This window comes from Plectrocnemia conspersa, unplaced genomic scaffold, assembly GCF_051122295.1.
Source record: "Plectrocnemia conspersa isolate PC_06_02 unplaced genomic scaffold, ASM5112229v1 ptg000013l, whole genome shotgun sequence".
NCBI classification, from domain to species: domain Eukaryota; kingdom Metazoa; phylum Arthropoda; class Insecta; order Trichoptera; family Polycentropodidae; genus Plectrocnemia; species Plectrocnemia conspersa.
The window spans coordinates 13292609-13320103 of NW_028277177.1; the positions used below are offsets into that span (position 1 = coordinate 13292609).

Sequence of the window (27495 nt, forward strand, 5' to 3'; positions counted from 1 at the left end):
ATAAATAAAATAATCATTTAGCAAAAAAAACTGATATGTACCATTATAAAATAGTATCTTGTCTGTCTTCCCAATCTACTATATGCATACATACTTATACATAATTTATCAGATTAGCGAACAACTTTAATAACTTATGTGTTTATGATTGTTTACAACACGTTAATTTAGATTGAGTTTATTTTTTAAAAGTGTATTATATAATGATATATATTTATATAAAAATAAATGTAAAAATGCAAATTTGCCAAATAAAGTGTTAGAATATGAAATTATAATAATCTTTTTATTACATGCTACACATTCACATTTAATATCGATTCTCCATATATTATACAATGTACGATATAAACTTGACAAGCGTTCGAAACTGGGGCGTTACAGAGAAGAATATATTTCCGAGCATATAAAATTGCTGTACAATGTGGTACAAAAAACAAGATACTGTAAACTCCGATATTTATTGAACCATCAATATTATGAAAAAAGAAAAATTATAACATTTATATGATCATTTATTCATGCCATATTTATTGCTGTACGATTATAGCTCAATATAAAAAAAGCGTACCAAAAAATATTTTTTGTGGTAATTTTTTATATATTAATGATTTTAATAACAGACTGTTTAATATATTTGATTAAAAATTAAACTGATCAACATCAAATTTATTATAAAAATATTATTTATATTTATAATAAAATATTTTTTCTTTTTATTAAAAATACATTTTTTTTTAGACCATTATGTTTGAGTCAAAGCAGTAATATTCTTAGAATAAATTAAGCTTAACATAAGAAAATCTTTTTTGTACATTATAAAAATTATAGCATTTATTCATGCCATATTCATGGTTGTACGATTATAGCCCACTTTAAAAAAAGCATACTAAGAAGCGCAACTATTTAAAAAATATTTTTTATATATTAATGATTTTAATAATGGACTAAAAAATATATATTTAATTACAAATTAATTTTTTGAAAAAATGTTATCATAATAATATTTTTTCTCAATTTTTGTTTAAGTCAAAGCAGTTATAGTTTTATAAGAAATTGAGTTTATCATAAGAAAATCTTTTTGTACGTTAAGAGCAGAGTTTGCTCATCAAGCAAGAATAAATCTGTACAAAAATTGTTTGCAAACAAATATTTAATTATCAGCATAGTACTAATATTTATAATTTTTATGTTTATATGATTCAATTTAAGATTATTTTTTTGTATAGTTAAAAAAATATTAATATTAAAATCTATATACTTTGTCAATTACGACAATGCAAAATATATTATTAACTAATACTTTTACGTTTTATTAATTTAAATGTACATATTAGTTTCTAAATTTTAGAATAGTAAAACGATAAAATATCTGAATATATTCGTAAAGTTATAAAGAATTTAAAAATATCTATCAAAATTTTCAGGGTTTAAAACGGTCAAATAAAACTTATTTTAAGAACTACCCATTGATGTAATATATGTTAAAATGAGATATTGATCCAAGAGAGAGGCATTGATGCGGGTAACGTGGTTTTCAAACTATTTTGAAGGTATGTTTTCTATAAATTGCTGTAAACATTGCAAGTTTAAATTATATAATGTGTGATTTAATTAAAAATATTTTGTAGTTTTATTTTAATTTATAAAAAGTTCCACAAAATATCGATATTCAATGTAGAGCTAGTTATTTTCGCATTAGTATATAAAATGGTTTTTAAACTTTTATTTTTCTTATTATCATTTACTTACAAAATATGAAAAGTCGATTGTCAACTTTAACATATACAGAAAATTTGATTTGGATCATTATCAAAATGATGCACATAATCAAATGTTCTCTGTATAACATAATATAGAGATACAAATGGCACATGGTTCAGATATTGTTCATCAAGACTGGCAACAACGGTTAAAAGCGTGTAACCGGTAGACAAGACAGACAATGCGACTCGCACGCTACCGGTTAATTACTGGAACGTTTCAGAGTTGATTGCGTGTGACAAGAGGACGTCCCGAATATGTAATTAGCATCTCCCACCGGATCGAACCGGGAATTGAACCGGTAAAATATTCATCCGTGAAATCGACGCTTTCGACGCGGTAGTGGCGCAAAGTTCTCGACGCTCGAAACGAGAATATTAATTATTAATACACGTCGAAATATTAAAAGAGACTGCATTAAACAACGTAATACGATGCGAAATTGAATCTATACATAATGAAAGCTTACACAAATGTTAATTGACGTTGGAAAAAAAGCGATTCGAGTTACAGACTTTTCTGAATGCTAATCAGAGGGGCTTTTCGTCTATGCGAATATATTTAAATGTAATTAAACTTTTACTCTCGCTCTTTTCTCGCAAAGCGAGTCGATATTGTATAATCGCTGTTAAAATTATTAATTAACAGGCTCGAGTAAAAGTTAATTTTAACGAAGAGCTATTGTGCTGCAAAGTTTATATGGTAGTCGTGCCAATCGGGAGCTTATTATTATTTATGATACTAGCAACGTATGCATTGGAAATTAATTAATAAGAGAAGTTAACATGATTAATTAATAGACGTTTTCCATATTTATTTTATATTCAATTTAAATAAATCTTTGACACGTTATAAAAAATATACATGTTTAAAAATGAGCAAAATAAAAAAATGTTCACACAGAAACACTTAATTAGAAGCTTTTGATTTTTTATAAAAGGTTTATCAATGAATACCACTATTTAAAAAAATATTAATATATTAGGTAATCTCAAAATGAGTCATTTTTTAAATTTAAGTTTTAACAGCCAGTCTTGCTTTGGCCGTTGATACCTTAGTGCGTATTGTTTTATATCTGTGTTGGTGCATATCTGGACTACACATTTTGATTTAAGGTGGCAGAATTTTTAAGTTAACAATTTATACAAAATTACATGATTAATGAAATTCTTTAAAAAATCATACTGAGACCACTAAAAACATTTGTGAAGTGGTAGGCAATTCATTATATATTGGCAAATGTTTTAAAAATGGTTAAAAAATTCTAACGGGTAATTACGATATATGTAAGACACCAGAAAAGATAGACGATGATGTCCTGACTGCAGAAATGGAAGCAAATTCTATTTAAGCCATCCATCAGCTGATTGAGAAATGAAACCAGTTTGATTCAATGGTCAAAAGAGACTTTAAACATATTGGGAAGGCTTGAGCTCCACACGAATTGAGCTAAGAAAGCATATTCTAATAGCTTCTGGATATTTATGTGAAAATGGTGGAACTGTGAAGGAATTATGCATTACGAAACTCTTAATCCTGGCCAAAAAAGTACTATCTGGATCGTTGTGTACGAGGGAGTAAAAGAGCGCAGTTGTCAATAAAACTCGAATAGTTACGAAATTGACTTTCGATAACATCAAGGTTTTATCTCATCCACCTTATTTTTCAGACCTTGCTCTTTTTGACTATCACTAATATACATCGATGTAAAACTACCTAGTTAAAATAATTAAAATACAGACGATGTAAAAAGAGTGTTATTGGAATATTTTGCATCAAAGCCTCAAACAGTTTATGCTAATGAAATTTAAAAATTGACCGAGAAGTGGAAGGTTATATTATTAAAATACAATTTTTAAATTATTTAAATTTATTAAATGTCATTTTTTGCTTAATTAAAAAAAATGGGATAATCTTATATAATAGGTTTTTATTAGAAACAGAAAATGTTTCATTTATTTTGTAAAGCGGCGTGACGCGATTAAGTATTCAGAAATATACTTAAAAGTCTAGTTTTTTTATTATAAATATTTTTTATAATATTATAAGCTCACTGAAAAATAATGTCTTTTATTATGATTGTTGTGTGTACAATCTCTAGTATTTTCCTAGTAATTTTCTATCGTACATAAAAACATATCCTTTTAATATTTATGTAATAAATGTGGTGACTGAAATGCCTACATATTTTAGTTAATTATTAAAAGGCATTTCAATCATATAAATAAGAATATTAAAATAAATATTCAATAATAAACCTATTTAAATACTGATATATCCCGAGCCGTATATGTTATATGAACATGCTTTATAAAAAAGTTTATTTCCCTTTTCATAAGTTAAAAAATATTTAAAATTAACAGCTAGCTTAATGGATAATTTTTAATTACACTCTAGAGCAGCGTTTTCCAATTAAATTTATTCACATTTATTACTCTTTTATATTTTATATAGCATTATTGAAATACTTTATATATTTTAACGTTTCATACATAGTATGTTCATGTACATACTTTGTGATACTGTCTGGTTTTAGCTACATTGTCAGGATGCGATACATTTTATTGTATTTTTAATTAAAAAAAGATATTACGCACGTAAATTATATAATGTAAATTTTTATTGTATTTTTTCGAATGACAGAATTTTACATTTGAGAATATTTGAATACCGCTGATGTATATAAGAACATCATGAAACGTTTATAATAAATCTTAAATATTGTATTATTCACTTAATAAAAAATATATTATATGAACAATCAAATAAAAATAAGAACTGCCTGAAACCATTTGCAGAACATGTTTGAACAAATAACTCTAATAGATTAAGTAGATAACAGCCTATTTATTTATGTTGTAAAATAAAATCCATAAAATATCAGCGTAAGAATCGCCTATATATTATTTTGACAAATAAATAAAAATAACTAATCTATCTGTTAAACACTGCCTGTGAGGTAAACATTTGTGCCTAAGCAATTTTTATAATACCAAAACACGAAAAACTGACGGATAATAACGATTAATACTGAGAAGCATTGCTTCTTCCAATTATTTCCAAGCTATTTGAGAAACGCCTAAAATCAATACTTAAGGACAAACTGCTAATTATGTCTTATCGGTTTAGCTTCCAGGAAGAGCGCTCAATCATAGAATAAGTACCTCGCATCACAAGTGATATATAATGAGATTAAATCTCAGTACATCAATTTTACAAATAAAATAATCTACCCACTACTATTTTTTATTGTATTAAATATGAAAGATCGTTAGCTTCTGGATTTAATGTTGAATTGAGTAGATTTTTAATAATTTCTTTTATAATTTTTAAGATTAATATATTTAAATACTATTTTTTTATTGTTTTAAATTGATAACGATCGACCAATAACGTAGGACACCTTAGCATGACCTTAGACGCGAAGTTGCGATAGAGCAGACACGTGAAAACTTAACGTAAAAAATTGATTTATATAATTGTACTGGTTTTTATGAAAACAATCTGAATGAGAAGCATAAGTTCTAAAACATATGTTGACATACAGGGCCGCCGAGAGCAAGCCCGGGCTTTAAGAAAACAATGATTCCGGGCCTCGTGACAAAAATGGCAGTTATATTTTTGTTAGTATATATTTTTAATCGTCGCAATCAAATTTCTATAAAAAAATAATAATAGATACGAGTAAACCCTTTCAATGCTACAAACACATATTAAAATAAGCCACCGTTGCGACATATTTTATGTGAAATATTTTAATTGGGCATTAAAAACTATTGAAAATATCTACTCATATTAACCTGATAATTAGTCGTGTTTTCTTTGCTGCTCAGTGTTGCCATATAGTGAATTTCTAGTTCAGGTCAAAAGCAATAAAATCTTGCCATCGCGGTGAAAAATTTCGAAAAATTTATTGCTTTTGACGTGAATTTTTGACTTCTGAGAAGTGATAATTGTTTTTGCGATAATTCGGTTTGAATATACTTTGATCTGCCCTTTTACATTAAAAGTTCATAGTAATGTCGGTAAGGGTAGCTATCATATTTTTAAAACATAGTGTAATATCGAAGTGTAGACAAACTGTAGAGCAATATATGAGATGACTGTACTTATTCTTCAGCTTTTTTTTTAAGCACTAGGGTTCTGTGGTACGAAATATATTGTGACAACAAAACACGATCGCGAACAAAATCACTAAGTATCCAACTTCGTCTAGTTAGATATGATTCGTTAAATGTACGTATGATTGAGCGTCATTTTTGGATGACATTTTCATAAAAAAATAACTAATGGATTATTTTTTTTATTAATTTAATTTTTCAGTATCTTGAGGTCTTTTTGTACCATCTGTTTTTGTGATCGTCTCGATTAAGTCCAGATATGCATTCACGGTTTAATAAAAGGCCCTGCCCACGTACCGGATAACGTTGTGTCCAGCGGACCGTAAAATGCTATTGTGGGATCCTAACACTAGGGCATTCCCGATAGTCCTGCGCGCCATTAACGTCTAAACTCCAGAGGGCGATACACTATTAGACATCTGCGCGCGGTAGTGTTATGTGATCAAATTCCGGCTTTGGCGAATGGTTTTATTGCTGCAATTTGCATCGCGCGCACCATACCTTTGGGATGAATGCATTAGTGGCACTTAAAACCCCATTTGGGCGGCAGTCGCCCAAACTTGGTCCCAGTGCTCCTCGAACATTACGTACGTTTTAATTATACATTAGGTTTAATTTGAGCGCAATATGGCGCCTACGGCGGCCATGAATCTTTCTCATTTTTGTCCAATGTTTTATGAAAGTATTGCAACGAAATGTTTTTAAACTTGATTTATTGAACATATAGTAAATATTACGTGTAGTTGCATTATACGTATATATTAAGAATTTGCTATATCTGTAGCAAATCACAATATCAAGTCTTGGAAAAGTCTCTTAAAATACGCATTGATTTTACGCATATTTCAATTCTGTCATAATGTTTTTAAAATAATCTTATTATTATTAAAACGCAAGAAATGTAAGATTAGGTTACACAGCATTTTAAAAAACAGTTCGTTGCCTAATTTAATTTATGTTAATTTTAACTTATAGCAAAATATGTAAAAATAGTCATGAGTTTTTATTATAAAATTAACCATGATAGATTTTGATTATATTTTAAATGTCACAAACTAAAATATCTCCAAAATCACTTTACCAAAAATCATAATATAACGCAATAATATAAAAAAAATATACCACATCGCTTCAATTTGATATTAACTATTTATATATGTACATACATTTAAAGCAGACAGACTTAGTGTTGCTTAAGATAAGAATTATTTATATTCTACTGCGTACTCTTACCCGCTGTGCACTTACTAGCGCTTCTTTACTTTATTAATATTTTTTTATAAAAAATTCTATTACTTCCGAAAGTTCGCGCAAAGCCTGATATGGTAAAAATCGGAGGAAAATCTCAAATTCGATCGAATTTAAAAGAAAAATCGCGCATCACACATAATCTTAAGGCGCCCTCGCGAGGTCGCCTTTTTTATTTTCCTTTTCAAAGGCCGAGTAAAAAAAGCTAGACTGATAAAGGGAGGCGCAAGTTTACTTCAAAAAGCGCCTCTCCCGCTCGTCGGCGATAGTCAGATCAATTTAATGATAAAGACGAAATGTATTTTTCACATCCCGGCTCATACGAGGCGCTGAATGATTATTAAATCATTTTTGTCGAAAAATCGGAGCGTAAATCAGAATCGATGTCTAGGCGGGTGGGCGCTTTCATGGCAAAATATATATTATATAAAATATATGGAGAATATAAGAAGAGAAAAGCTCCGTAGATGAGTTATGTTTGTTTCATGCGACGCATACATACAAAAACACGCACAGAAACGAATGAGAGCGAACAAAAAAAGTTTTTTCGTTTGACGAAGGATGAAAGAAGTATTAACAAATATTGTATCGGAAATTCAAAAGCTGATTTATCATTCACATGAAAATGTTTGTATTGAATATGAAAACATTTCTACATAAACCACGTATGTATTATATGTACGAAGGAGCATCCATAATTTTGCGACTCTTCAATGAAGATGATTGAATTTATATTTTGTACCAAATAAAATAATATTTCCGCTTAAAATATAAATATATATATATTTAAGTAGCGTGTATTCAAATATGTATACGCAATTGAACGACTTTAAAAGTCAGATATATAAATCTGAAAATGCACCTAAATCATTAGGACACTTAATTGTTACAACATGTAATATATTTATGCGATTATATTAAAAAAGTATTTTTAAAAACTATTAGCGTTTGAGAACGACTGTATTTTATAAGAATACCAACAACAAAAAATCCATAAATGAATCTTAAACTATTTGGTTTTAGATATGATGGTATAAATTCACATTAATTATTTCCAGTTTTATAAACTTACTTTATAATAAATCACTGTATGATAATAGTGAGATTTTAATTTATAAATATTATATATTTTTATTACATGCAAATTGTAAATTTTTATATGTTATATTTTTCTGAGAGGTCAACAAAAAAAATATTATTAAAAAATATGCAAGTAAAAAATGTGATCATAATAGAAGATTTTCTTAGAAATACTTGTTGTTTTAGGGGTTTAATATTTCTATTTGATATTAGCTACTTTCATTAAAAAAATATTATTTAAACAAAACTATTCTCTTAAAGCGTCTGAGCAATATTTTCCAATATGCTTTATTTATTTATTTATAGAAGACATTTTATACAATAGTTACATGACAACGCGATAAATAATTATCATTTTCAAAGATTTTTTTCTAACAATTTTCTAGAGCTTTAAGTTGTTATCAACTCCCACAGTTAATTGTATAATTTAGAAATATTTACATACATGTGTAAATTAATATGTTTAAATAAATTTCTTTTATGGGAAATATATAACGTATTTAGTGTATATGTACGTATAGTCAAAAATATAATTACGATGCTCGCATTAAGCCCTCTATTAAATTAGACATGAATAGACCTGTCGTCATAATTCATCCGATAATACACGTTCAAGTTTCAAGCGCCTAATGGCCCCCCCTCAAGTCTATTAATTGATGTCGCGTAGATTTTCCGAATTGAAATGTGCGTCGAATTTCCTCAGTTTACTTTAATATTAAACGCCGAGGAAATTTTACCGAGATTTTCGGCCCGAGAAGAGCGAAACAAAAATCAGCTTTTAATATACACACAAGAAAACACAAATAGAGCCCGGGCCGTGTATATAAATCCTTAATGAGTTTTCCGTGAATGGAAGTTGCGAATTAACTCGAGCTGATGGATTTATTTAGGGGCAAAGTTGAAACGACACGGGAAACATTTATTGGCTCGTTATCTTGGACCGCAAATTTTATTTTTATTCGACCCCCTATTGTGTGTATTGATATATGTGTATATATATTTCTATTAGGCATATAAATACATACGTATAGAATTGGACGGATGCGAACTAAGTTTACAAAGTGCTGATCCACTATTTTTGGATATGGACGACCGAGCGAAATATTAATTATATTCTTACTATATGCATAAATATATCGAGTAATATAGTTTGTTTCAATAAATAAATACTAAAACTAAAATATGTTAAAAGTATCATAAATTGTGATTATATATACTAAAAATTGCTAAGATGTTAATAAAACACTAATTCTGAAATACCATAGTACAATCAAAAAGCAGCATGTTAAAATTAATAAAATAATATAGACGTAGTATGTTTTGTATTAATATCTATACAAATTATTTTACAAACATTTAATATGAAAAAAATTAACATTAAAATTTTAATAAAAAAAATATTAATCTTAGGAAAATAACTAACAATGAATGTTATAGTATAGTCGGTGGAAAATTTTTGAAAGCAACTTTCATGAGCGGTACGAAGTTTAAATGTAACTTTTATTCACCCCTCGGGTGAATCAAGCATAATAATAATTTAAATAATTCAAATAGTCAAGATTTCCGACCAATGAAATAAAATTTCATACCACTGAAGTAATGTATTTCTATGACGCGAAGCGAGAGATCATGCGAGATTGCGTGCGCAAAGCATGAAATTCCGAGTGCTAAGCGCGAAATTGCCGCATGCAGGCAGGCTTAAATTTAGTATTACAGACATTAAGTTTTAATGTTTATATAATTAGGGCTATCAATTAAGGATGTTTTAGCTACCATTTTAAGTTAAAAATTTTAAATAAAAAAAATATATATATATATATATATATATATATATATATATATATATATAAAAATACCAGATTGTAATTAAACATGACATTAATAAATAGTAAGTTCTAATCAGTTCAAGTATTGTTATCCTTTTAAATACTATAATTAAACAACAATTCAAGTAATACATTTTTAAATCAGTGTGAAGAAAGTTTTATTATTGTTTCAGCTAACAATTATAATATAAATTAAATAATAAGGGAACTACATAAACACCCTGAAGAACACCACAGTTAATACAAATTGGTGTGGATTCAAACGTTACAACTTGAGTTCTATCGAATATATAGTTTTATAGCTAATTTTTTTTTCCTGAATTCCAATAATTTTTGATTCGTGGATAAGAATAATTTCTATATGAGAGATATGTGTCGCTTTTAAAAGAAGGTATATAACAAAATATATCATACCACAATGGACCAGTAAAATGTATCATATCATTTTTTTATTATTTAATCTTCCGTTGTAACCTGACAGGCATAAGCCCAATGCGTTACAAGGGGGTAAATCTGTACCAACTGAGTAAGTAAATATTAACACTAGACTGAAAGGCTAGGAATCGGTGATATCATCGAATGGATGAAAAAAAATTTGCAGGACTATTTTTTAAACCAACACATTCACGGTTCTGTTTTTATGTGGTGTATACCTTCCATGCCGGAATATGAGAAGCACCCCCAGATTTGACGTTGACGTGCATTCATTCTGATCATATACATTTATTTTAATCTAACCAGAAAGCTTCACTTTTCTTTAGTCTTAAACAATCTAGCTATTTTGTCTATTGATCTATTTCATGCGGTTTTTGGCAGATATCCGATTTCAAACACTTCTATCCTTAACCTATATCTAAGAGTTATATATATATATATATATATATATATATATATATATATATATATATATATATATATATATATATATATATATATATATATATATATATATATATATATATATATATATATATATATATATATATATATATATATATATATATATATATATATATATATATATATATATATATATATATATATATATATTAATATATATATATATTAATATATATATATATATATATATATATATATATATATATATATATATATATATATATATACATATTAATATCCTTATCAAATCATTCTGGTTTTACATTTATCACGTAATTATGATTTTAAGATTAGATATTTTTGCTTTGAAGCTGATTTATTGCAACATTTGTTTGTTACAACTAAATTTGTCATGTCGATAATTTGATTTACGAATAAAAAATAATAACGATTTTTTATCATAATTGTTTGATTTTGCATTAAATTTTTAAAAAAAATTTTCATCACATAAGAAAACAGTCAAATAGCTAAATTATCACTATAAAACAATATAGACATATTCCTAAATGAGTGATAAAAAGTTTTAATTATTTATGATATCGATAAACGATAGTGTTTGATTTTATAACATACAACTGACTGCAACTTTAAAATTATTTATTATTATAACTGTATTAAATATATTAGTTAATTTATACTACATGTATGTTTAGTATATTACCAGTTTAATAAACATATGTTGTAATATGTATAAATACATGTTCAGGAGTTAACGGTTCTACGCTTCTGTTAATCTTATGAAACATATTTCATATGATACATCATTCTAAGAACTCTCGAGTCTCGTCGTTGATTATGTATTCGCGAATAAGCACAATAAATAGCATCGGATGGCTATATCATATACCTTTAGCGAGAGAGGCTTGCAGATGCAAAATGCATTCTGCTCTCTACCGAAGGACCTAGCAACACATGGCTTTGATCTCATAAAATGGATCGAGTCACAGCACAGATACGATCCACGCTTCAATCATTCCGACGGCATTCAACTCGCAGCAATACCGTTAGAGCCACGTGTGATCCGTAAAACGTATAAGTATAAAGGGCCAAGGAAGCCTACCCTATTTTCCACCCTCCACGATCGGTATCAACTCGCCCGAGTAAATATTATAACAGGCGGGGATGAAAATTTCAAAGTTAACCCGACGGATTACGAAATGTCGCGACCGGGTCCGTGTGACGCAGCCCTTAGTGAATTTTTTATGGTCCGCCCGCGAAATCCAAACGGTGAAAAATACTTTTAGTGCCTGGTAATTTGGAATTTTGCGAAAGCTCATCGGACGGCGTTAAGCCCGTTAAACTGTGAATAAAAATGTATTTACGTCATTTTTTTTAATATATATGTTACGAGTAGATACTCAGAGATTAAAATTACTTTAACTGAATTTAAAATATTATTCCTTTGAATTGGACCTTTTTCAACTTAATTTATAGTGTGTTCAATCAATATTCGGCACTAAGCTGGCAAATAACATTGAAAAATCATTTCCACTGAAAATGCCTCTCTTGAATATTTTTATTCAACGTTAATATAGGCATATATGAAAAGCTCACGTACACATGTGTTTATAATCGAATCCAGTTCAACAACTATCGAGTCCAATATTGCCAGTAAAGTGAAGGGGATTGCAAAGCAAAAATAAAATGCATCGAAACACATTTCGAACTCTTTACGTACGAATGAAATAAAACAGCAAATTGGTATCCATTATATAAAGATAGAATACATGTATTTGTAATAATGTATAATACAAATTACCCGTTTTTTATTAATTTCAAAACGTTTCACTTTTTTTAAGAACGACGTTGTCGTGGAAAAATAGTATCTATAGATTCAACAATGGTATTATATCTCATTTTTGACGATACAAGAACCAGTCATGTGTTTGGTTTTATAACAGGGGTAACACTAAAAATCTAGTCTTTATCTACATTGACTATTAATGAGAATTCGCTTATCGGAGGGTGCGCCTCTTGCCTTATGAAAATCCACAAGGAACGTCTAATTAATATTTAATTAAGGCTATCCATATGAAACGTTTACTAATGTTGATTCATTAGTAATATTAATATACAAATACTCTCACTACGAAACTATTGAACCAGATTTTTTGCAAGGTGCTTAAATTAAATGTAGCCTTTGACCTGCAAACTAATGATGCGTAATATTCAAACACATTCAAAACCTTTGTGGATTATCCTATTTAATCTACATATTTACCTTGACAAGAGACAATAATGCCCACAACATCCACAATACACCACGGATGAATATCATATAAACGCCAGTTAATCAGCTTTCCTTGGCGTCTTAGACAATTAACATAGACTATAACGTCTATGACGGTGTTAAACCACGCCCAAACAATCCTGACCTCTATTATGATCTTAATAAAACGCCTTCACAATGTCGTAATGAAGGCATACGCTCCACGAGGCGGTCAGAAACATTCGTTTGAAGGAATACTAATTTTCCACCGCCGCTCGTACATATATGGAAACTTTAATTTCACGCACGTTCGACCCTTACACGAATTAAATTTCGAAAAGGGTTACTTTCTAATGGACTCTTGTGCGGGTAATGAAGGTGTGTGTATAAATTTTGCGGCACCGCCGACAATTATTATCATGGCCAGAATCAATAAGCTGAAATTCGATTCGAATTATTAACGTGCGATATAATCTATGGCCGTTTAATTAACGGACCGAAATGCCAACGTGTGGTGTTACTTTATGGAATAACTTTGGCCGGTTTGTTTGAATTTAGCAATGGTTTAAAGTTACGCGGATGTGCTACGGCGGCGGTGTCGTTAGATTAAAGCAAATTGTTATGTATTTTTAATGATACTTGGATGTCGAAAGTTGGCAAAATAATCTTAAAACTTTTTTGTTTGAATTATAAAAGTAGTTTTATAACAAATATAGACGCTAGCAAAATTTACGTGACGTATAAATTAAAGATATTATATTTAACAGTCATCTTTATATTTGTTCTAGTAACTTTTTTTAATTTACAAATATATAAAAAGTGATAGTAGATTATTTGCTTTTTATTTATAATTAATAATTTTCTTTATAATTTTTGTTAATCAACATAGTTAGCAACTGCTTGAATTTTTTTTATAATTATAGATTATCTAGTGATAAAAATCCATTATTTAATAATCTAAGACTAAGCATTAAATATACACTATGTACCTACATGGTACATTATAATCCTTTACAAAAATGGATTTAACCCTTTAAATGCCAGCGAGTTTTTATTAAGAACACCTATTATTTCTCTTCACGCGTAGTTTTTTCTTATAAAAATAAATATAAAATATTTGGTTTACCGATAAATGAAGTAAGTACAAAAATATTTAATAAATAAAAAAAATTGTAAATAATTCGGCAACATTTAAAAAATTGTTTAAAATAATAATGTCATTCACCGGTGAGTCGCTGGCGTTTAAGTGGCTAATGACTATTTTGGTCAAGCAAAAGAAACGATGATTTCGAAACGAAATCTGAAAAAATGTATAAATTCAATATGCAATATTAAACTAAAATCGGGTTATCTTTATATTTTAATAACTTATATTTCGTGTAAATTGTAAACGTATAATCATGTTTTATGTGTACGTATAGTGGACACTCATTTTTGGACAACACATTTTTCCACCCTTAAACATTCCCAGTCGTCCTTAGAGCTCCACTCAAATAGTGGATTTTTATATTTTGCAGCACAGGGTAAATACTTCTGTCATTTTTATCGTTTAAGTGAGCGCACAGAAAAAACCTAATAAAACCACTGCGCTGCTTGAATAATTAAAGCTCGCCGTGTGCCCCGTCATTATTCCACCCTTTAGTAAACCGGCGGGGTCAATTATTCAGCGTTTAACCTTAAGACTAACTAGTAGGGAGGATCGAGTCCTGTCGGCGCGAATTCGGACGGGAGAGCACAATGATAGTTTTCGTCCTGTCTGGGGGTTGAATTGTGCTTGCTCCTTGTGGAAGATAATGAGAACAAGGGGTCGTGAAAACACGTCACAATGGCGCGACAGATAATGAAGTCCAGACGAGATTGTTCTACGAACTGGATTTAATCCTAGCTAGAGACAATTCAACTTGATTTTAGTTTAAAGATTTTTAGCACCAATATACATATGTATATGTATATCTAAGGTCTATACAATCTAGAGAGAAGCTCTAATAGAGTTTCTGTAGGGTTGTACATACATATATACATACATAGGTGTACAATTATGGACTTTGCACGTAACATAATAACGCCACGTAATTTAATGTGGACCCTAATTTATATACTCTTGCAGCTTGTAATGGAGTAAAGCAGCCTTATAGGGTAAAATGTAGAATAATGGTAATACGGTAAATGCATGCAGCTTCCGTAACTTTATATGTGCACTTTTATTATATGTATAATCTTTCATGGTAAAAATATTATATTAAAATTACGCTTGAACTATTAGTTGGATAATTACGCTTAAACTATTTTACCAATTTTGACCATGATAAGTGTAAAAATGTGTTTAAAAGTCAAAAAGACTTAATATGACATTAAATAAATTAAGTAATATAAATAAGTTATGACAAATAACTACAGCAAACTAACGTCAAGCAATGAAAATTAATGTCTTGAGTTAAAATTAACTCAAATTGAAAAAAATATTGATCTCCAAGATCAAACTAAAATATGGCGTTAAACAGAAATATAAACTTATAATCTATATTAATACCAAACACGAAGTGTATGAATCATGCTCCAATAAAATAAAACAAATCGAAATCGTCATTTAAGAATCAACAAGCAGAATCACTATTTCAACTAAGTTTTAATCGGCCGGCGTAAGAAGTAATTTTCCGCCGGCCAACATCTGACAGATATGTCGGATGTTAAATTAATTATATAGCAGCTGAATTAAAATGCATTATTTAAATTACGTCATGCAATAAATCCAAACTGCGCGATTTTAAACTAATAAAGTTAAATTAATTAAATTGTTGAAGTGTAAATACAGATGGAATCGTTGCGGTAAGAGCTTTTAAAATCTGCAGCCAGAAAAAATTGAAATAACAGAGACCAGAGAGAAAAGTGCATTGCCGCGTTGAAAATACAGATTGCGTCGATAAATTCACCGCAAAAGCTCGAACCGCAGAGCGGCGAATATATGAATGGACCGTTTCGAGCTTTCGCAGCAAACATTTCATTTACTGCAACTACGGCAAAGTAGTTAATAATGCGATAAATGGAAAATTACGGACTGCGGACGTGAAACGAACGTGCTTCGGTATTAATTATTCGGAAATCAAGGGCGAAACGAGAATTCGAGCGAATGAAGCGATTCGTTTCCCTCGTATATGTACTTTTATATCAGAAGTGTCTCGGGTAGATATGCTTTTGATTTTCATTGCATCGAAGATATACTGAAAATAAAAAATTCAAAAAAGATTCAACGAACAGTTATGCGCAGACTTAAATGTTCATTAATCTATATGCACTGAGAATTATTATTGATTTAAACCAATTGTAATTAAAAGAAATATTAGAAAATTAAAGACTAATACTTAACCTTTTTTAAATCGAAGCAATCATATTTTTTTACTCTTGAGCAACCTCTGCTTACATCCCCCATAATCTATTTAAGTAATGTCACAAAATCGAGAGCTAGCAATAAATAAAATACCTTAGTATTCAATTCAACTTAAATTTACTTTAAAAAAGCAGAAGTTTGATTTTAGAGTAACACAAGTAATACTAACTTTTATAACACTCAAGTGGTAGAAAAAATCTATGATCTATGAACACGATAATTTTAAAATCAGTTGACATATTCGCAATGTGTATAGTTAATATAAGAATACGTACAAGCTCAAATGTGAAATTCAAAGCTGCAAGTTCGAAGTCTTGGCACGGTACAGATCATCCGGTCAGGTAAAAATTACTTATGGGCAAAACTAGCACATAAGCGTTAAAAGCGCAATAAGCGAAAATGCTAATAATCTTCACGGCTCATCGTAAAAACCTAGTCCGTGATGATCTATCGCAATTTTGATTATAGATTAATCACATAGTCTCCTAGATACGATATACAGGGTTTATCAGAAAATTCTAAAACAATAAAAAAAAATGTTTTATGGAAAAAATCACATAAAAATGCTTGAACTGATAGAGGAATAGAAAAGTTGTTTTTAAATTAAATTACGACCAAACAAACCACTTTATAAATATTTTGTCTCTGAAAGAGGGCTAACATTTTTAATTCACATAAAATTAATTTGATTACATTATTTAAACTGTAAATATGATACAATATTAGCGAAGCATGTTTCATAATTTCGAGCTGCAAAAGAAGACAACAGGAGATTGCAAGTTTATTATCTTTCAACGGGAATACAAAACGGGTTTATTAATATTTGCGGTTTGTTTGCTCCAAACGTAATCATTGGTTAGTTAAGAAGGCTATTTTTAATTATTATTGCTGATGCAACTCGACATTTATCTCATAAGAAACAAACTTTAATTATTCATTACGTCAATTTCAGCAAATTTGAATTTATAATTGAAGAACGTTTTATATGCTTTGATCATTTTTCTGATGAAAGAGATCAAAAAATTGATAGCCGATTATTAAATTTGTTACAGGAATTAAAATAGATTTTTAAAAACTGTGCCAATATGGTAAAAAGTTAAAGTAACAGTGTGCAAGCAATTCTTTTGCGTGAAAATAGCAATTGTATATTTTTTGGTTGTGAAAATCATACTATAAATTTTGTCGGAGTAAATTCAGTAGAATATTGCAAAAAGGAATAACTTTCTATGGAACTGTCCAGCAAATTTATAATTCCTTTAGTTGAAGTGTAAAAAGATAAGAGATTCATAAACAAAATTTAGCACTTTATTCCTTACACGAAATTTTAAAAAGAGAAATTCACAGACTAAAACCAGTGGCTCTAAATGTAAAATTTTTGCGATCTGCTTTGAATGAAATTTTTGAATTAATGCACAATCAAACATTCCTACTCTTAAAAAAATATTTCTCAAAATATAACAAAACATTAATTTAGAACCCGTAAAGAAACATTGGAATTAAAAAATATGACATTGAGGACTAATTAAAGATAAAGATCTTAATAAAATATAAAAAAAAAAAAATTTTTAGGATCGAGGATAAGTCAGGAGCGACTAAATGGACTGGCAACACTCAACATTAATTACTAGATAGCGCGTATTTTAGACTATTCTGAAATAATAACCGAATTTGCTAATGGAAAAGCGCGCAAAGCTTTTGTGAAATAATTAAACGTTATAATCGAATTAATATTTATTATAATTGATTTTATTATCTTGCAATAATTTTTTTTTATTTTGAAGAGCCTCAAAATATTATTTGTCACGGGTCTTTTTACATTTTCTCTTTTTTTAGAAAGGCTCTGAGGATATACATTTATAAACACTGCGGTATATACATAGGATTCGTTTTTACTCATACAACTGATGTATTGTGCTTTTCATTAAAATAACACTAACATTACCAAAAGATGTAGAATTACAAGTGAATAAGCATTTCAATGAGTGTGAAACATATTTCTTTTAATTTAAATTGGTATTTTACTGGTATTTTCTACTATTTAAAAAACTTCAGGGTGATGAAAATGACATGTTTCACGGATCTGTGAAAAAATTAAGTAAGACATGATTTAAAAAAATCATTTTAAGTCGCATGAAAAGTTTAATTCATCATTCTGATTTTAAAACATCATAAAACATAAAGCTTATATACGCAAAGCATATTATTATATAGTCATGGTACAGTATAAAATAATGAATTAATCCACTGACCTGTTAAAAGTGTCAAGCATTTTGATGGTTTCGTATTTGTGGGTTTTATGGCATATTAAATTGAGATCGTTTTTAATCATATTTTAACTATATATATATAGATATTTCAAAATGTATATAAGGATAACATACCATTTAAATGCGCATATTATAAATATACAAAATATTAAAATTTAGAATGTAGTACAATCTTCCGAATACTCGAGATGAAAATATCCAGCATTGGCTCCTGGCCAACTGGGATGCAGGTTTTGGCTGGAAGAAAGTCAAGAACATTCATGCTTGTCGTACAATAAGTTCAAAACTGCATAACTATGACCATGAAACCATCTAACATAATACTTCGACTTATATACTCGCAAGTCGTAATTATTATTATCAAATGACTTCAAAGGATTTTTTTTAGCGTTATAAATATAATCCGGTATTATCTGGAAACTAATACTTGCATAAATCTGAATTTGAGGAATCAATAACGGTATCTATGAGAGAATAAAATAATTTATTCATTGTCCGATTCAAGGATCATATTAAAATTTAATAATTTTTCTCTTCAACCTCAAATAAATCTTTTATTATATAAGAGAGGGTTTTATCTTACAAGAGTTTCCCTCGTTGCCAAGATTATTTTCTTATTATAATATAATATTATAGATATCTATATTAGCATGTTTAAATAAAAAAATGAGGAATCTTCTACTAACTATCCAGATACGATATATTTTTTATTTGTCCACGTGCCTAATATATTTCACATGGGTCTATCTACACACGTATCTTACGGTAGAATAAATTTGTGATGATTTATTGACACAGACCTTTCCGTAAGAGGTGTCTCAATCAAACGGGTTCGTAGTTCCTGGATGCAAGATATGGGCAAAGAGATAAAAAGAGAGAGGCGGCCTTTGAAATAGAAGAAAAACATATAACAAAATGTCTCAAATTTACAAGAAAGGGAATTAATTGTGAAAATCTACAGTGGAAACATCAGGATGATGATAGTTTGAAGTGTGTGTGTTGGGATTATTTATTCAATGACGACAGGGGTTGGCGTCGCGTTAATAAACGTGTAATATCGATCTAAAACAAACAAAGGATTGTTACGAGCCGCTACTGCGAAGAGGTAATGCAATTAACGACCTAGCAAATTTAATGTAGAGTGACGCGATATGAACAATATATTGAATAGTTTGTATCTAGTTAATTATAAAACAGCAACAGTATGTAAAAAAAGTTTAAGCGAGTAACAAAAAATATATATTTTTTTAAACGTATTCATCATTTAATTAAAGGACACTTTGATGTGTTTAAAAATATTGTATTAAATGACTGAATGGTTTCAGGAAAAACTAAGAACTTCTGAATCATATCAGCTCAAGATGATTAGATTTTTAATTTAGTTATTTTCATCTCACTTTAGCATTGAAATTTATTTAATTTAAACCTCACCACACTTCAACATTTATATTAGTTAAATTGAAAAATATTTTTATGGTACATACTGTACATAGTAGCATACTGAAAATCACAATTTAATACTATCTGCATTAAATATTTTTAGTTTCTGAGCGGCAAATTCAAAATGATTAAATCATAAAATAGATTATACTGCATAATTTATTTCAGTTATTTTAAAGCGTAGTGAAACTTCAATACAGAAGATTTTTTTAACTTAATAAAAGAGTGAAATTATTTACAGCCGCTGCAATTCTGACAAGTGTTGGTTTTAATTTGCTAAATTCACAATTGCATATAGAGCGACAGAGAAAATGACATATTTTAGCAAAAAAAGTATACTTTCTATATAATTTTGTATAAAAAAACATCAATCATAATACCTAAAATTCACATATGTAAGTGTAAAAATATACGTCAAATCGTAAAACGATCTAAATATTATTATTAAGATAAAGTATAATAAATACAGGCGTATAATGTACTATACACTGCCAAAAAAAAAAGGCAATTTACAATAATTAAGTGCTTTTAAATTTAACGTAACAGTAAGACCATACATAATACAATAAGCATCGTTAATGCTTATTTTGACTTATCCATGTAATTTCAAATTTATCATTAATAAAAGTTTATTAAACTTAAAAGCGATTTTCCACATGGATTCATCTAATATATCAAGTCACTTTTTTTTACAGACGAGCAAAAAAAACCTTGACTATGCCAGCCAAAGGAAAACTAAGAGCTTAAGTTTTCAACTAAAAGTGTTCACGACTAAGAAAATAGATTAAACAAAGCAATGAACTAATCCCAATTCGGGCGATTGAACAGACCGCGACTCAAGTACAAATTGCAGTCGAATGAGAAAAAGGAAACAATTGAAAAATTTTGTTCTATCCCTTCCTCTCTCCATGAAATCGAGAAATGTTTTGTAGGTACCTTTTTAGGTACCTGAAAATGCGTGTACGTTCGTATGTGTGTCACTTGCACATAACTTACGGGCCGGGAAGAACTATAAAAAATAAACGTGCTTTGAATAAACTACATCGCTACCCACATAAAATTTTACGTGAGAAAGGCAAGAAAAAAGAATGGGACACTCAACGACGCCGTTAAAAATATAACTTTATAACGCGACGGTAGTTTGGTTTAATTTAAATTCACCATAATACAAATCGATCGCCGAATCGTTAATGGATGCATTCAAACGTTCCAAGGGGATCGTTAAGAAAACCGCAAGATTAAACTAGATAAATGCAAGCAATTAGAGCGAATGAAAACCATTTGTTAATATAAGGGGTAAAAAAGGTCCCCGGGTGAAAGCTGCGTGGGGTGGAAAAGGGAATTAACGCTATGTGGTTAAGCGGTCAAAAGCAGGAGCACAAAATCTAAAGATATAGAAAATTATTTATATAGGTGTAGTTGTATTATTAGTTAATTGCGCTAAGCAGAAAATTCAACGTCGAGTGGCCGAGTATATCGCTCAAGTGAGTCGAGGGATAATCGGATAAAGGCAGAAAGCTTCACGGTCAAAAGCCAAGAAAATCGAGAAGTGTGTCGATCATTGATTTTATTTTTCCCTTTGAACCTGTCGATATTTTAAACGTTCAGAAAGAGGACGAAAGACCTCTAAACACTGACCGAAATGGAAATTTATACCGTGTAACATTATGAAAAGAAAACGTTCACAAAAGACCTCTCTTTACATTTTATCCCTGCAGAATGGAGACCGGCTTATAAAAAAGGGATCACATGCGATACACGCTATGAAAAGGCAGTCACTTCATATCAAAATTTTTGTATACCCATTTCGCGCTCAATGTACACGATATATATTGCCAAGAAAAATATAATACTATATAATAAAATAAAAACGATAAATGCGTATGTCATAAATATATACAAAAATTTTATCTAGAAATACGATATAAATGGGAGTTTTAATGTTATTCAATAATAATAATAATAATAAGGCAATATTATTATTAATAAGCTCTTATAATCCTAACGTATCTTATTACTAGTAAAAAAATGAAGGCTCATTACATAAATATATTAACGCTCAAACTAAAATAAAATTTATACAAAATAACGATATTAATATTAAATTAATAAAAAATAAAACAGAAAAAATTATGGGTAAAACAACTTCGGACACCGAATCTTTAATTCAAGGAATGAAAAATATCACTATTTCAAATGAATTTATGGGATTTACTATAACGTTTTAAATTTATGGAATTTACTGAAAATACTGAAAAATTCTATCTGAGTTTATTTGATAAAAACAACATTACATCTGGGCATCCCTAATATACATACATAAATATTTTATATTACCATAATTGTGGATCTATAGACATATTACAGTATTGTTTTCATAGTTCGATTTTTATTATTATTTTATTAATTTATTTAGCTTAATAGCTAATCTTTACATTTAACAAATTTAGTAAACATATATAAAAATATACAAAAAATACATAACAGAAAGAAAAAATAAAAATATACAATAATAAAGACTTAATATTATAATTTATTTCTATATGTACGAAGGTGTTTTTTTATTCCATTTATGAAACCCGTTATATTTTTGCTGTTTCGGATTTCTCTTGGAAGACTATTATATAAATCAAAACCTCCGTACATAATTCCCCTAGCCGTACTCGTTTTCTTATACTTAATTATCTTTAAATTTTCTCTATTTCTAGTATTATATTTATGTACATCTTTATTTCTTATTAAATACTTATTAAAATATTCTGGTAACATATTATTATCTAACTTATATATAAATACTAAAACATTCATACTCAATATTTCTTGAACATTCAACCATTCTAATCTATCAATCATACTTTTACAATTAGTTAATCTATTTTTATTTAAGATTACTCTCATTGCCCTATTTTGTAATTTTTGCAACATTTGTTTGTCTAATTTATTTAACATATTTAATAGTGTTGCACAATAATTAAAATGGGGCAATATTATGCTATAAGATTTATATAAAATTTGTTTCAGAATGATATCAACAACATTACGTGTTAATGTTTCATTCTCAGAAGAAAACAAAAATTACTCACAAAGCTTCACCAAACGCATACTTATCACCGAAGCACGATGAATTTGTAAACATAATATTACAACGAGTCGAAATAATTACATAAAACATGATGGTTTAATGTTTTATTGCCATAAGTGGCATAATAATCGTTTTAAAAGAGACACGACTCTATTCAAAGTAAAATACCTTCGAAATTATATACATTTTTATACAGTTAACTCGTAAAACCAGAGACTCCTACTTAAGAGGAGACATTGATTAAATGGCTCTTTAGCACCTATTTTAAAATTTATAAATCTCTGTTCTGTCATACATTTGACAAAAATCAGACGGAATCTCAATATCTAACTAAAGTCTGGGAGTTCTACGTTTAGTCTAAGGCGTTCTTCGCGAACCTAAATCACCATCCGGCTCAATAAATCGAGTAAAAATAATTTAATTTAATCTTAGTTTTAATTTAATTTAAATTAAACTATTATTGTAATTTTAATTTAAATTACAAGTAAATTTAAATCACTTATTATTAAAAATTGTTAAATTTTCCTTTCGATGCTCACGCGAAAGACATACATATGTATATGAAAACTAAAACTATTCTACCAAAATATGAACTAATAATGGTAACAAAAAAATGCTAAATAAATACTAAATTTAAATATAGGAAACAGCTACATAATTATGAAAATAGATCTGCCGATGATTTACCAAAATCAACTAGAAATAATTGTAAAAAAATTAAGAAAACACTTTAATAAATTCATGAAACTTTAATTAAACAATATTAAGTGAATAAATAATACATATATCATATTAATATATGACTGTTTTAACATATGTATGTCATATCACTATATATTTTTGTTATCCTATAACATACTTCTTATTTTTCTTATTTATTTATTATTTTAATTTTATAATAAATATTTTAAGTGTACTTTTATATTTTTCTAAATGTATGCGTATTAAATTTATAATTTTAATGTACCAAATTGCAACTGCAGAATGAGTTATTTCTGAAATAAATAAATAAAATAAAAAAAGTTTTGTCGGTCAAATAAAAAATGAGACAAATAAAATCCGTTCAAATTATTAAGAGATTTTCGCCGAAAGTGAAGTAATCCTATTTTTAAAACGAATCAGCATCTATTATTGATCACATATAAGGCAACGAGAAATGAAAAACCGACATACATTTGAGAAATTGCGTATAAAATGGTTGTAAAACGGAGTAATTTATTTCAAGTATGGTTTCAACTTGAGGTTCGCATTATCCATACACTGCCATAATAATAAAGCCTCAGAAGGCGAATATTTTAGATAAACACCGCCAGCGTTCCAATGCCGCTTTACGACCCTGCCTCATTTTGAAAAGACCCAAAATTTCGGCCCCAAGATTTGAATTTGGCGCGCCTCGGCGGTCCCCGGGGCACATCCTTCGAGGCGCCTCGGGGGCCGTAAAACAAAACCGTCGAAAGTGCTACGAAGACGGGGTTTTAGAAACGTTTTATACCGCGCGCCGGCCCGGGTAACGTCGTAAATTTTATTGAAGAGTCTGTTCAGCGAAATAAATAAAACAAAATGCCGGACAGTTCGGGCGGGACGGCCGCAACGCCCCGTGAAACTTTAACGAGGCTTTTTCCGACGAAAACCAAATTAGTCGGAAGCTGTTCAGGTGCCACGCGGGGAGGCCCCGGACCTTAATTAAAGCCAACGGTCATAAAACAAAATTGATTTGCTTGCACGCCCCCCGACACGCACGCCGATGATTTGCCACGTGACTATGAGCGCCAAGTGCCCAGTTCCGGCCGGAAGACCGCAATCGGCCATGATTGCCGAGTCTAAGTCGGATTACGTACACTTCCACTATAAATTGGATCATATGACGTGTTTCATTAATTATGCTACGTTACATGTTAATACATTGTATATTCTCGGATTTATTTTGCTTAATGCGAGACGCTTTAATAATTCACTATTACTACCGACGTATAATGCTTCGTTAGGCCGTTGAATTTTGTATGTACACACAACTGAGTAACTATGGTTTCTTAAACAGTCTTGGCAGTTTCTTATCGAGTGGCCGTCATTAGTTCGTGAGCTATGATACTCTTCGCTCCGAAAAATATTTCGCACGTTTAGGAGTACCGCATGGATCAAAATTGGGTCCATTACTGTTCCTTAAGAACGCATGCAATGACTGGCCATGTTATCACAAAAAATGAATCGACAAAAGTAGTGTGCCAACATTTTAACGTACATTTTTCAGTGGCACAAAGATGTAGAAAATCTCTGGCTTCATCATCAAATATCATTTCTTTCGTAGTACGTGCAGGCGATCGAAAATCAATAAAATTGCAGCTAGTGAAGCTATTTTTGCTTATCACACTGTGCGCCATGAGCAAAGCTTTCGATCGAACGATTGTTTCTCAATATTGAGAAAAAAAATATATGAGATAAAATTTTCTTCGCTACGTACTAAATCTGAAGCAATAATCACAAAGGTTTTGTCACCTTATGCTTTGGACAAAGGAGTAGATGATTTCAAATATACGAAAGTATTCATCAAATGAAAAAACAATTTTTTTCCCAATTCTTAAAAATAAAAGTATAAACCTTATCTGGTGAAACATCTGATTTTCAGGGTAATATATTGATAAAAGTATGTGACAAATTATCATTACAAAATATAATAGTTGTACTGCGTGCAGATAATACAAATGACATTTTTGGAAGCTTCTACGGGCTTGGCAAAAATAAGGTATGGCGAAATTATTAGTATTGATTGTGGAACACATATACACAATTGCCTTCAATGTAGTGTTGATTGTTTACTGTTCGATATATGTAAAATGATTTAAAATGATACTTTCATACAGTTCGAGATGAAGAATTATAGGGATTTTGTGAATTCGCATGATAAAAATAAATTGTTAAACCACGACAATACTAGATTTTTATCATTGAACAGTATGAAAGTTCATCAATGAACAGAATTTTAAGCATATTTGACGGACTTCGTTTTTATTTTAATTCTCATTCATTACAAAAATTGTTTGAAAATCCATGTTTAAAATTGTGGATATCGTTTAGGAAAGACTTAGAAGTTTTATTAAAAGAAAATATTTTAGAAAATACGAATTGTTTATCACAAGCGACTTTAAAAATCAACTCAAAATATTAGTGGATTCAAACAAAAATACTGAAATAGATTTTTTAAGTAATTCAAGATTTTTATTAAACCATTTTGGAATATATAATTAAGTAGAAATTAAATTTAGAAAATACCAAGCGGTTCAAAAGAGCGCTTCTAAAGAAATGCAGTTTATTTTAAACGAGGATTTCATTACAGGAATAAAAATCGTGTATTTAATTAGTGATGTCTAAAAAATTTATAGTTGAAAGGAAATTAAACACATGAGATTAAGAAAATGTTCCTGTAACCGAAAGATGGGTCAAAATGTCTGAAAAACACAAACTTTCAAAATTTTAACGACATCGTTAAATATATTGTCTTCCTGGAAGTACAACACACGTTGAAAATTTTTTTGTTATGAACAGTGTGTGGTTAAATGAAAAATTTAATATAACTGTACAAACAGTGAGAGCTTTGCGAATTATAAGACAAAACCTTGATGTTAAATGTGAATTATTTTATGATATGGTGTTAAAAGACCAAAATTTATTACGAAAAATTACTTCATCAAAGATATATTCTCAGTATACTAATAATTAATAACTAATTATATTTGAGCTCTGCGTTTACTTACCAAATAATAATTTTAAGCTAAGATTTAATAAAGTAAAGATGTTAAAATAATAAAAAGCAATGTGAATTATGAGATAAAATCGTTGTTTTTTGTTAAAAACCTAAATTGTAGCGGTTTTTGGTTTTTTAACAAAGAATTTAAATTACTTAATCAGAGAAATATTTCGGTATATAATAATCAAGTATTTATAATCGACATTTGCACAACAAACAAATCTTTAAAACTAATAATTAATAATTTTTATTTTCAATATTGTTTTTATTTTTATATTTTTCCTTAATTCCCCAAATAAATTTGTTATATTTACATTTTAAAGTAACCATAAAATCTAACTCAATTTAAAGTAAAAAGTAACTTGATATATTTTACATGCTTCAGAAAAATAAATCGCTTGCGGTGCTATATGGTCATAATTATTTTTATA

At 29.0% G+C, this 27495-nt stretch overlaps 1 protein-coding gene across 3 annotated transcripts in view; it reads right to left on the minus strand.

The window, feature by feature from the left end:
• Window positions 1–27495, minus strand: part of timeout (circadian regulator timeout) — a 293936-nt gene that overhangs the window by 193189 nt on the left and 73252 nt on the right. The window lies entirely within an intron of this gene.